The sequence below is a fragment of the Erithacus rubecula genome, assembly GCF_903797595.1.
Source record: "Erithacus rubecula genome assembly, contig: SUPER_Z_unloc_2, whole genome shotgun sequence".
NCBI lineage: Eukaryota > Metazoa > Chordata > Aves > Passeriformes > Muscicapidae > Erithacus > Erithacus rubecula.
Window position 1 is genome coordinate 12860858 of NW_027635860.1, and position 12315 is coordinate 12873172.

Genomic DNA, 12315 nt, shown 5'->3' on the forward strand with positions numbered 1-12315 from the left:
CTTGCATATTAAATAGATATACATAACATTAATATTATTCTAGCAGACTACTGCTGCTATTCTCTAAACTGGTCTTAACTTACTAAGCAGGTAGTAGTAGAAGAAAATTGCTAACTTAATATTGTCTGGTATTGTGAAGATACCATACAGTCATATCATGTATGATATATGTTCCAGAGACTGCAATCAGAAATATGGGGGAAAAAATGAAGAGGGGAAAAATGAGACAGAAAAGGCAAAGAAAGATTATAAGAGAATATTGTTATTACTGAGTAAACCCTGGGGATTTTTTACACCTTTTTTTGGAAACACTTTGAACGTAATGCGTTAATGTACACTGTTTCATGTTTTCTTTGTTGTTAAAATATTCATTTGAAGATCTGATTGTTAAACTCTTTTTGCTTATAAAAAGTAGCTTAGTCTCTATAGGCTTCTAACTTTATCTCTGGTTGTAGTCTGAATCTCCACTAACTTTATTACCTTTGGGAAAAGTGGTATGTATGTAAGCTGACTTCACTATTGCTTAAATCTAGTATGTGATTATTATGATTGCATCTTATTATGATTGCATCTTATTATGATTGCATCAGTTTTCTTGTAGCATATAATGAGAAATGTAATTTTCAGTAGAAGTTTAACTCAATAAATCTATTATTAAGAATATGCTTAAATTTTGAACTTAAAAGCTCATAACAAAAGAAGCTGGTTTTTTCCATTCCAAAATTTTGAGGCATCAGCAGATTTTAAACCAAACTGATTTTCACCAAAACTTTGTTATTTGCTTGTCTTCTCTTCTTAATAGTCTTTATTATTCACCTCTGTATGATTGAATCTCTAGGTTTCTTTCCACTAGTGTGTTCTAATATGTCATTATATGGCATAGAAATTAAATCAATATAACTGGCAAGGTGTTACTTTTCTTTGATTGGGTATTTAGCTTTTTGTACTTTTGCATTTCTGAATTCTGCATGTGAGAATTTTGAAAAATGTCTGTATTCTAGCTTAGTTTTTCTTATGTTAGTGTGGTTCATGTCACCTGTGAGTTTAGAGGGACATTGCTGATGGGAAACTCATAATGGCTTTTCAAATCTCAATACTATTTTTTCCTTATTTTACTGATTGCAAATATAACCAACTTTCTACAGGAATATAGTTAGTAGTGTGCTTTTTCCCTCTTTCATCCATCCTTTCTTTTGGATGTTTTTTAGTTAAATGTTCCCTTCACTGCTCGTGAAAGTTGTAGTTGGTAGTGAAAACTGATCTGACTGTACAGGAGAGCTATGACAACTCTATTACATGGAAAAAAGAAAGCAGGAGGAGATCTATCTTTCAGTTGTTAATGTTCTAGTATGAAGTATCTCCTTATTGTTGTGTCATTGAGAATTATCTTTCAAAATGCTTCTAAGTAGGTACCACCTGTAATCTATCTGGTATTGTTTCTGCCCCCACCTGGGCATCTCTTCTCTGTAGTGCTATTGTGATGTCTTTATGAATCCATAATTTATTTTGAAGTAATGTGTTAATTTTGATGAAATAGGTGTGCTAGGTGTTTTAGATCTGAACTTTGACTCCACCACCTCAGGATGAGTAGGTGGTCTTATAAGCAGGTCTTTGAATACTGAAATTATGGAGTGTTTAAATTAAAATAAATCCCTTTTAATTTATAAATGAAGTTGCATGCTTTTTAAAAAAATATTTCTTTCAGCTGAAAAATGGAGCTTTCACAAGATAATATCTGGCTAGATATGGAACTGCTTCAGTCCTATTCTGAAGTTTGAAATTACTGCGTAACTTGGAGAAAAAGCTACTTGGAGAAAACAGACACCTGAGGAGTGTGCTGATAAATTGCACACAGGTTCATACTCTGTGATTGCCCAGCTTTTTAATGTAATAATAGGCTTTCAGGAACAGTGTGCTGGATATCATACTTCCTGAATGGCAGAAGACTGGCACTCACGGGACGTGGTGGGTGGGTGGTGTGTTTGTACCTCGTGCTGTCCAGTTTGGGCTGTCAGCAGCAGATGCAGGGCACACTGGCTGAGGGGAAGTGCTTTCCAACTCTCTCTATCTGCACTGTTTTTTGGAGACTGTGTTGCAGGGGACCATGATGTGTGACTAAATGACTAGATTAACTGTCTGCACCAGTCTGGATCTTGTAGTGGTCTTGTTTGCCTCACGGTATGGTGAACCTTAGTGAAAAAGCCCAACAATGGCAATGAGATTTTGTCTCTTCTTCACACTTTTTGTTTTAACTCCTGAACCTTCACCTTACCTAGCTGGGCAATTTCAATACTGAGTTCCACTGCACTCTATTCTATCTGAACTGAAGATACTATGGCACTGAAAAATTTTTTCAAATCATCAATTTATGATTATTTTTACTGCTAAACCAACTATTCTTATAATTTAACCACAAATAACTTTTGTCAGCTCATCTTAAAGGAACAATATGATATGGTAACATTCTTATCAGGCCAGTTTTATGGCTTAGAAGACATTATTTCCACTGAAATATTTAGGTTGCCTAGAGGGTTAATTATAGGAAGATACTCTAATTATTTCTTCAAAGATCTGTCAAAGCACTTTAGTGATATCCACCTTATAAAAGAAAGTTTCATTTTTTCAAATAGAGGATAGAAAATAATCTGGGATATTATCCTTACCTTGTTACCCATGAGCAGGTTTCAGCATAAAATTGTATTTAATAAAGTTTTGGGATAAGTTGTGTTTATCCCATTAGGTCCAAAATGTGTGATATTTTTTGAGAAAGAAAATCCCAATTTGCCTCTATAATTTTTCAGGTTGATAATCTTCTCAAAAATTAATTTGGCAAGGCATTCACTGCTATTTCAACGCAGCGCTATAATGTAGAAATTAAAGATGTATTGCTAACTTTAATGTGTGATAGAGAATAATTAACAAAAGTAAAAAATTCTTGACAGAGCACTGTGTATGTGACAGTATTTGATTGGATGACTATGGCAAGAATAATTTGTCTGAGAAGGAAACTTTGTTAGTAACATGCCATAACTGTGTCTTTGTGAGCTTAAAAAGTGACTGGATCAGGGTAATTGTCTTTATTTGGCAACTTTTGCTTTGGTGGTGTTTTTTATTTTCCTCTCCCCCTGCCCCCTTTAGACCTATGTTGCCCATTTTGATATAATTAATCTAATTCAGTCCAATGTAGTTACATGGAGAGAACCCTCCAACAGCATTTGACATTTTTTTAATAAACATCCTAAATGCCTTTTATGCTTGCCTGATCTCAGAGGCATATATATTCCTAGTTAGACTCCAAAACAGCTGGGATGAAAAAAGGACAGTTGGAACAAAAGTATTTTGAATTCTCAGTGAAGAAAAATACCCAAGTTTAAAGAAAACAAGAAAGAATACTGTAACCTATTTAAAGACATGTTCATAAATATCTGTGGCAATTCATGCATTGTTAATATGCACACCTGTTCCCCAGAGAAGAAAAGAGATCTTGAAAAAGCGAGCAAACAAATGCTAACCAAACCAATAATTGGATGAAATAGAGATTGCAATATGCACAAACTTGTGCTTTTATTTAAGTGAAACCTCTGTATTAGTATCTTTTGGGGAGGGGGACAGGATGAATAGTCATCCAGTGAAGCCTTAATATCACTGCTTCTATTAAGAAACAATTCTTAATTAAACCCTTCTATTAAGCACACAGTAGTGCAAGTAGGTGAAAAATTAGAAAACACTTTAGAGGTGATGTATGAAGAGCCTGCACTTTAGTTTCCAATATCCTGGCTGCTTAGGTGAAATGCAGCCCAGTGGCTTTTTGAAAATTGCTATAATGTGTTAATCTCAGTGCTCAGCTGGCTGATCAACATACTAGATTTCAGGTGACCTGTAACTGCCAGGAACGTGTTCTGTTTGTAGTAAACTCAGGGTCATTTTGACTAAAATGATTGGATATTTAAAAAGCATTCTCCTTGCTTTTCATGATGGAAGAGCTGTTGCAGAGACAATGAAATGCTTGGCTGACTCAGGATAACTCAGATTTAAACGTCATGAAATGAGAACTTGAAATAAGTATTTCAGTAAAAGTCATTCTGATAAAAGTGGTGTTCCTTCAAAATTAACAAAAAACATGATACATTCATTCCGGTTTTTAGGTGGAACATAGCAGTGCAACTGTCTTTATGACCAAACCAGCAAACTCTCCACTGACAATGTCTAATGGGATAGGAAGTGAGGGATATGGAAGAGTTTCACAGCACTTTGATCTCTTTATTCTCACTCTTTGTGTAAGGTCATAACAGTTTTTCAGAGGTTTCCATATTTTCTGTGAGAGTTTTCTACTTTTTGTGTTAAAAAAACATTAAAAAAGTATACTACATACAGGGTTGTCTCAGAACTGACTCCAGGCACTGGTAGTTGTCATCTCTTTAAAAGTTTATCTATGAAATCTAAAAATAAAACAACTAGTAAACTAAGAGCTGAATGCCTGGTTTTGTTTAAGGGCTTTAAAATTGAATGGTGGTTTATTTTTTCAGATGCAATAAATTTTTATTATAAAGAAAGAAAAAGCAGCTTTGAATTGCAATCAATTATACTTTAAACCTTTTTTGGAACAAATTTTTTTTTTGAAATTTCGTTTTTGAATGCTATGCTTCTGAATTAAATTTATTTTAAAAGTTATTAAATTGTACACTTTTAAAGATTAATTTTTTGATGTATAAAAAATCATATACATCAAACTTTTTTTCAGATTTTGGTCTGTCTTACCATGAATGAACCAATGATGGTCAGTTCTAATTTTTTTTGTTTACTGTCTGTCTTTGAAATTGCCATTGCAAAATTAAACCACTAAATAAGTTCATAATTTAAGTAGGATCCATAGACTCTTTGCCATTTTTCTAAATTGCACAAATTTAGTCCTTTCATTACAATGCACCTAATATCAGCATCTTTTGTTGGAGTTTGCAGTCCCAGTACAATCAGTCAGTGAAGCTGGTTGATATAAAATATATAATATATATATTATATAATATATGGTTGAAGTTGGTATAAAAAATTACAACATTAAAATAAAATATGACAATTAGGTCTTGCAATGAATTTCTGGATTCCTCTGAAAACACTGTAGAGGAAGTATTGTGAAATGCAGAAGGAATAGGTGAACTAAACATACTCTAGGGGAATGAAAAACCCTGAATTTGTTTTCAAAACACAGAAAGTATTCATTATGAAGGATTATGGTAGTGAATGATTGAACAGCTGAAAGATCTGCACTGTATGCCTGTAGTTGTTGAAGCAGTTTTGGACATAGAATATACATGTTTTAAGTGTATTAGTACATTTGTCTATTACTTATTTTTTTTCCAGGCACTGGCCCCTTCAGCCTTTTTACTGGAGTTACCTTGAGGCGATACTGTACTTAGTCCAAGGCTCTCAAGGCACAGACTGAAGTGATATGGAATACTTAAAAGTGTTTCTGCTCTTCTGAACCAGATTTTTTTTCCCTTCTAAATGCAGATTTATAAAGCCTGCACTACAAGAGGAACAAGGAAAGGATTTTAGTGAAGGTACTTCCTGATCCTGAAAAAGTCAGGGGGCTTCAAGCCCATCTTGGACCTCAGAACATCTCACAACTTTGTGGTAAAAGAAAAATTTAAAATAGTGCCTTTGGACTTAATCCTTTTATCCTTAATTGGAGAGTAGTTATGTGCTGCAGATTAGGATATGTGTGCCACTAAAATCCATCTAAATCAAAGGAATTATGTGTATCTGGCATATGTAGTAGGTACATAACATTTAAAAGTCATGTCTTAGGTTGATGTTGACTTTTCTTGTGTTCTCAGAATATATAGTTCTTGCTGTGCCATTGTCTGTGTTTTTTGTGAATACTGTTTTTTTGAGGGTGTTCCATGGTTTGTTCTTGAGAAAGCCATAAAAAGGTCCTGTTTGCTGTGAGAGTGGAGGGATGGATTATGTGCCTGTTGTCTGCCTAATTCTGCTGCTTTTGCATGAGCAATGGATATTATAAAGATTTCTCTGTAGAGTTGTAAAGGAGAGAATCCATAAGAATGCATGGGTGCGAGTTCTCTCATCTCTTTTAGTGAGTCTGAGATTCAGATTTGGGGTTGCACTGGGAAGGATAATCCTGCAGTGATTCTGAAATGTCAAGCTAACATTATGGAACTTTTTTTATAAGTACAGAATCACTGGTTTCATTTATTTGTATGTTAACCAAAACTGTCAGACATTACTACTCTTAGAACTAATATGTAATTCTAGCATAGTTCTATTTCTAAACTACACATTTCTTTTCAAATTCTGTTATAATTATGGCATTATATTGCATTAGTTGCAACTCTACTGAAGTAGATTCTTGTGAATTTTCTTATTTATTGATAGTATCTCTTTATTTCTTGATGTCACCAGTTTGATAATATAATGAAAAGCAGATCCCTGGAAAATAGATTCTGTTTTGACCTTTTACACCATATGAAAGCAACACAAATTTATGCTGTGTGCTGGTAATTTGAGGTTAAGATTACCATCCTACTAACTCTTATGCAGGATATTATTCATAAACTGCAAAAGATGTCTTATTTTAGAAGAGGGAAAATCCTACTATTTCTTAATATATAATATTTTATTATGGATATTCAAGATTAATATTCTACTCCAGAATGAGCAGTTTAATTGGATTGTAATTTGCTGCTTTAATGTAATTTTTTTTTTTTGTTTACATCTGTGACAGTATTGATGAATTTATAAGAAGCTTATCTGGATGTGGTATAGAGGAACATATTAACATTATTTATTTTATATTGTTAGGTAAACTGATGAATCTCCTTAGATTTTATCTAGTCAATTAGAAGGCCCTTGGGGGAAGGTACTGGAATCCTCTTTTCTCTGACTTAATATAAAACTGTTTGTTTAACTTTATTTTTAATAAGCTACCTATATTCCTACTGCCCTAGATTTTCTGTTTACATCTGACACTATATCTTTGAGCATAGATCCTAATCATAAACAAAATAATTCTTAATTTAATTAACTGCCTAAGATTGTACAGTTATGAATGCGAATGGTTTCAGTATCTACTGCATCTCAGAGGAGGTATGTTTGATCTTAAGCAACAATTAAAACTATTTTAATATAATTAAGTGTGTTGATGCAGTTTAAACACAATTTCACTGTAGTTTCATATGTTGCTTTGAGTTTAACTTTGTTCTACTTTCAGTCAGTTAATAGATAGATTTGCAGATTGCCTAGCCATTTTCTAAGTATTCATTGATAAATGTTCTTTGGTAAATGCTGGATATCACATATAATTCAAATTCTGTCCTTTGTTATCAATCTGAGAGGGGTGGAATTCTTTTGTGCAAAGTGAGGCAAAAAAACAGGTAAGGAATTCTTTGGGTAAGATACTAAAGTCACAAGTTATTTTCTATCTGTCATGCTAACAGGGTAGAATGTAAATAGATTATAAAAGTTGTTGTCATACTGGCATATATAGGATTAGTATTTAAAGCTATCTTGGTAAACTGGAGACATTATTTCATAGTCCAAGAAGCAAGCAAGTGGAAGTATTGCACATAGCATGGAAAAATAACATGTAGTCTGACAAAATGGACATTAGTGAAGCAGAAGGAGACTAAGTGAAGCAGAAGATAAAATTGAGAGAGTTACTTGTACAGTGTCAAAGGCAGTTTTGCTCTTGGATGATTTAAGTGGAAATGTTCTTTGTAAAAATGGAGATGAAATAGTGTGGTATACTCAAGAGTGATGAAGGCTGCATCAAAAATTTGGGGTGAGGTGTTGGAAAGAGTTAATAGGAAAACAAGAGCACTAAGTCAAAGAAGGCAACCAAAGAGATGTTGAAAGAGCATCTTCTGTTTAGTTTGAAAAGGCTGATAATAAGGAAGATATATCTATAAATGCCTACAGGTATGTTGCAAACAGTCTTTATACATGCAGTGGGAAATAGGAAGACATAATTGGAAAAAGTGTTGTTTAAAATAATTAAAAATTTAATTTTCTATTAGAAAAACTGGTGCTTGAGCTTCAGATCAATATAATCAGATTTGGACTTTTTCAAGAATATTGATTGCAGTGTTTTTCAAAGTTTGCCCTACAGATTTCTCTTTTTGTTTAAGAGGTCAATCTGCAGTTCCTCCTTGTTCACAGGGTGAGGGAGTTTGTTAATATCTGGATTTTCCTTTCTCTCTTCAGTTGACTCCTGGAGTCATAGTGAAATGGGCTGTTTTGTAGTACCTAACAGGACCTAAGGTTATAGAACAGTTTGTTTTGTGCTTAGACTTCAGTATGACCAGGTGGAATGAAAAAGTGTGATCTTAAATGCTGCCTGATGTTTGTGTAAGAACCAGTTGCTCTAAGGAGAGAACATCTCTGCTTAGAGCTGTTGAGCACAAGCACAGCAATTTATGTTCTGTTTGCTGTACAGGAAAACTGAATATTCTGTTCAGGATGAAAAGGTTTCTTCCTCTGACAAATATTATTTTGTTACTTTGCAAATCTGCTGTGAAAGCTGGAGTGCTTTCCTGTCACTTGATGAAAGATTGAGTGCTGGGTATCTTAACTGTTTTTTGCATTAAATGTTTGCAGAGTGATGTCTGAGGGGGTTGTGGAGGTCTTTTTTGGTGATTTTTAAATTACAATTCTCTGTAGGAATGCAAAGTGTCAAGAAATTTCCTCATACTGGAAAATCCTGCCTTCCCTTTGCCTCTCTACAACCCTCCGTCTCCTCATCCTCCAGAAATTCTGTTTCTGAAAGAAACAGCCTACATCCCTAACATCAGATTTCTGTAAATTAGTTGGTGTAATTTAACACTGGAACTGTATTTTCCCTTCTTGGAAAAAAGCCCAAAACTAAACACAAAAACTTCTGATGCATCTAGTGGGTATTGTTCCTTTTTGCTCCCTTTTGAAATATGAACTATCCATATTATTATGAATAATTATTTTTGTTTTATTGAACAAGTATCCATACATATCTGTTCCAAAATACATTAAGTAATTCTTCAGGGGCTTATGGAAAAATTAATTGACAAATTGATTTTGACACTTTCTGTTCCCTCTTTTTTTATTTTCTTAGTAGAGTTTGCCACTGTTGAAAGAAGGTTGTGGGTCAGGTGTCACTGATAATAGTTTGAGGTACACAGAGACATAGAGTTCAGTGTATACAATAGCATATAATATAATTTGTGTGAAATTATGAAAATATTTTACATTTGAGAAATAAATATTCATTTCACAGAGGAGGAAATAAGGATAGTTTAAAATACAGAGTCAAATTTTCTCTGAAATGAGCATGAATCAGACTCAAATACCTTCAGAAAGTGGAGGGCATTGGTCACAATATTTTAATGTATGAGGGTTTGAATAAAACTTTCTGTGTTGCCTAAATTTCTTACAAAATGAATTTTGAATGGAACTGAAAAGCGTCTTGAAATGCTGTGAAACACACAGCTTCTGAAGCTCCATTTAGTGACTGATAGAATAGCTCTAGGAAAGAAACATTAATCTGCTGCCAAGGAGAGTGTCACAATCATGAGCCTGCACAGTTGGCTTTTGATGAATTTTCTTCCTAAAGGAATATTAAGAACAGAACACAGATTGAGATATTGGAGAATGTCTAATTTCTGTATAACCAGAGAACTATGAACAGATAATATCCTGGAGACTGTGTATATGACATTTATTTTCAGAACAATTATTTTGTGGGCTCTGTAGTTATATTTTATAGGTCATCTTTAGCTATTCATAACAGAAATGCATACATAATAGATTATGGGACCTGTCCTTAAAATGTCATGTTATTCCAGACTGAGGAGGCCTTGACCCTTACAAAAGGGACCCTTAGAGTTTTGAAAAGAGCTAAGTAACGTTTTCTGGTTTTTGGTTTTTTTTTTACCTACCAATTTAAGTAAGTATTCCAGCAGAGTTTTCTTTCTTAAGAAAAGGGAGTTGTTATGGTTAGGTCTCATTCTATGTTTTCCCCCATGTCCCTCTACAGAAAGGAAAGAGCTTTTCAAATAATAGGGGAGTAAATTTTTTTGTTCGAGTTACTTATGGTTTTATTTCAATTAAAAAAAAAAAAAAAAGAAAAAAGAAAAAAAAGGGGAAAATAAGTACCTAGATGTTTTCGTGGGCTTCAATGCAAAAATCACAGAAATCTTTTCTTCAGGGGAGGTTGTACGTATTTGCACAATGAACAGATGATTACCTGGTTTAATTAGATGGTCTTGATTATTTTCCTTTCATGCACCACCATCCCCAAAGACATGCACCTGTTTAATGGCAATTCATGGCAGTTTCTTAGGATCTAGTTTTCTTGGACTTTTGGTGAGGGTTTTTGTTGGAATTCAGGAATACTTCAGAAATCTTGTTAGTTTTGATTTTTTAATGGTATTTTTGGAAGCTACCATGGCAAGTGGTGCTTTATGCAGTTTAAATATTAACCCTAGTTTGTTTCTATCTCATATAAATCAGTATTCATTAATCAAAGATTGCTACCTACTGACTCTTCTCCCATCTTTCAAAGCAATTTTTTCTTGCAATTTAAAAATGTGAAAGAGTTTTGATTCTATTACTCAGTTAGATGATTTTTTTCAGAGAATTTCAGTTTTGTTCACAATTTTAAAAGTCCTGATCTGTCAAAGTCCATCAACAGTCAACTCAGAATACACTTCTAGCTGAATTGTGGTTTCTAACCCACCAGCCTTTCTGGTAACTTTTAACATATGTAGTTACTTAAATTCCTTTTCCCTAACACATAAAGCATTTTAGTCTTTTTTCATTGCTCATCTCTTGATGTTTTCAGAACTCACATGCATGTGTTTGTTCTCCCTTGTTCTTCAGTGGAAAACCACTGATTAGTATGTAATTTGACTTCATAGCTTCTATCTTTCCTCTACACCTCAGTTTTGGGTGTACTTGTTGCATTTTTTTTCTACCACTTAGGTGGTTTTCACCTTTGCCTTTATAGGAGAGAAGTGAAAGAAACTAATCAGTCTTGTGCATGTAACTTTGCATTGAAATTGTGCTTGTGGGTCAGAGAAATTACTCTGAAACCATTTATAATGGGAAATGCTTCAATCCATCTCAGAAAGCTTACTGGAGAAATTTTACTAAAATTGGTCAATGTGACCTGGAGTTCCTCAAGGAAGTGGTTCTCAAATGTATTTGAATAAAGTTACACTCCTGGACAATGAACACTATTGTCTTGAAATATGAACACAAGTGCATTGAAGAGGTGGATTTTGGATAAGCCTTTATCACTGATGATGGTCTGACATTTACTAGCAAGTTGTGGTTTCTCATGTTAGTTGAATGCATCCCTTGTGAAGGAAAGATGAATTAACTTCAAAATGAAGTGTTAATTATGTTAATTGTGTTGCAGGTGTTATGCAGGTGTTATCAGTAAATATGTGTAGCAATATATATGTCCATATGTTTATGCACATTAGAGAAATAGAAAACAGTGATCTTTTGAAATACTGAAGCTCTTCTGTTTAAGAAACAATATTCTTTTAGGAAGCAGAGATTAAAGATCTAAATCATCTTTATTAATATTTTTGTCTGTAAATAAAGCTACAGCAGTTTACATGTTTTTCTAATTTAATAATGAAATTATTTGAAATAAGAAGCAAGAGGGCGTGGGAGAGTCATGTTCCAGCTCTTACTGAAAATGCTCCACAACAAGTTAAATCTTGTACTACACGAAAGACTGGTCAAAATATTATTTGATGCTTGTATGTATACATTTAATAGGGTTTATTAATGTTATTAATGATATATTATCTAGGGAAAGTGGTCATGCTTGTGTGACTAAAAGATACCTGTTTAGAGTTTCAGAGACCCAAAAAAGTATGGGGTAAAAGAATTTAAGATATATCTTTCCAAAAGTGTCTGAAAAGGTGTCAGGATTTGCTTTTCTTAAATTGAAAATATTTGTGATGCATCCAATTTAGGATTAAGAATTCAAATCTGCAAATCATCTCATTTTTGATGGGCTGGGAGCAAGTAACCTCTGCTTCCAGTGCAGAAGTGAAATACATTGTCTTCATGTGGGTGGTTTAGTCATCAATCATTAGTTCTTTTATCAATGCAGTTTATTTTAACATAGTTTTAGGATTCTTAGTTTTCTGGACTAAATGAAATGAATTACAACTGACTCTTGGCCATAATGGTATGTCTAAGGTAAAGTATTTCAGATGAAATTTTTCATATGAATTTTACCAATAACTGTTAAAACTCTTCACTCTTTGACTAAATGAAAGATGTAAACTCTAATAATTTTTTGATGTT

At 33.5% G+C, this 12315-nt stretch overlaps 1 protein-coding gene and 1 long non-coding RNA gene across 2 annotated transcripts in view; both read left to right on the top strand.

Annotated features, from left to right (window-relative positions):
- Nucleotides 1-12315, top strand: part of MAN2A1 (mannosidase alpha class 2A member 1) — a 107119-nt gene that overhangs the window by 59004 nt on the left and 35800 nt on the right. The window lies entirely within an intron of this gene.
- On the top strand, nt 1710-9125 carry LOC306814714. The gene is made up of 3 exons (XR_013777227.1): nt 1710-1855; nt 5509-5558; nt 9104-9125. It is a non-coding gene; the product is annotated as an uncharacterized lncRNA (long non-coding RNA).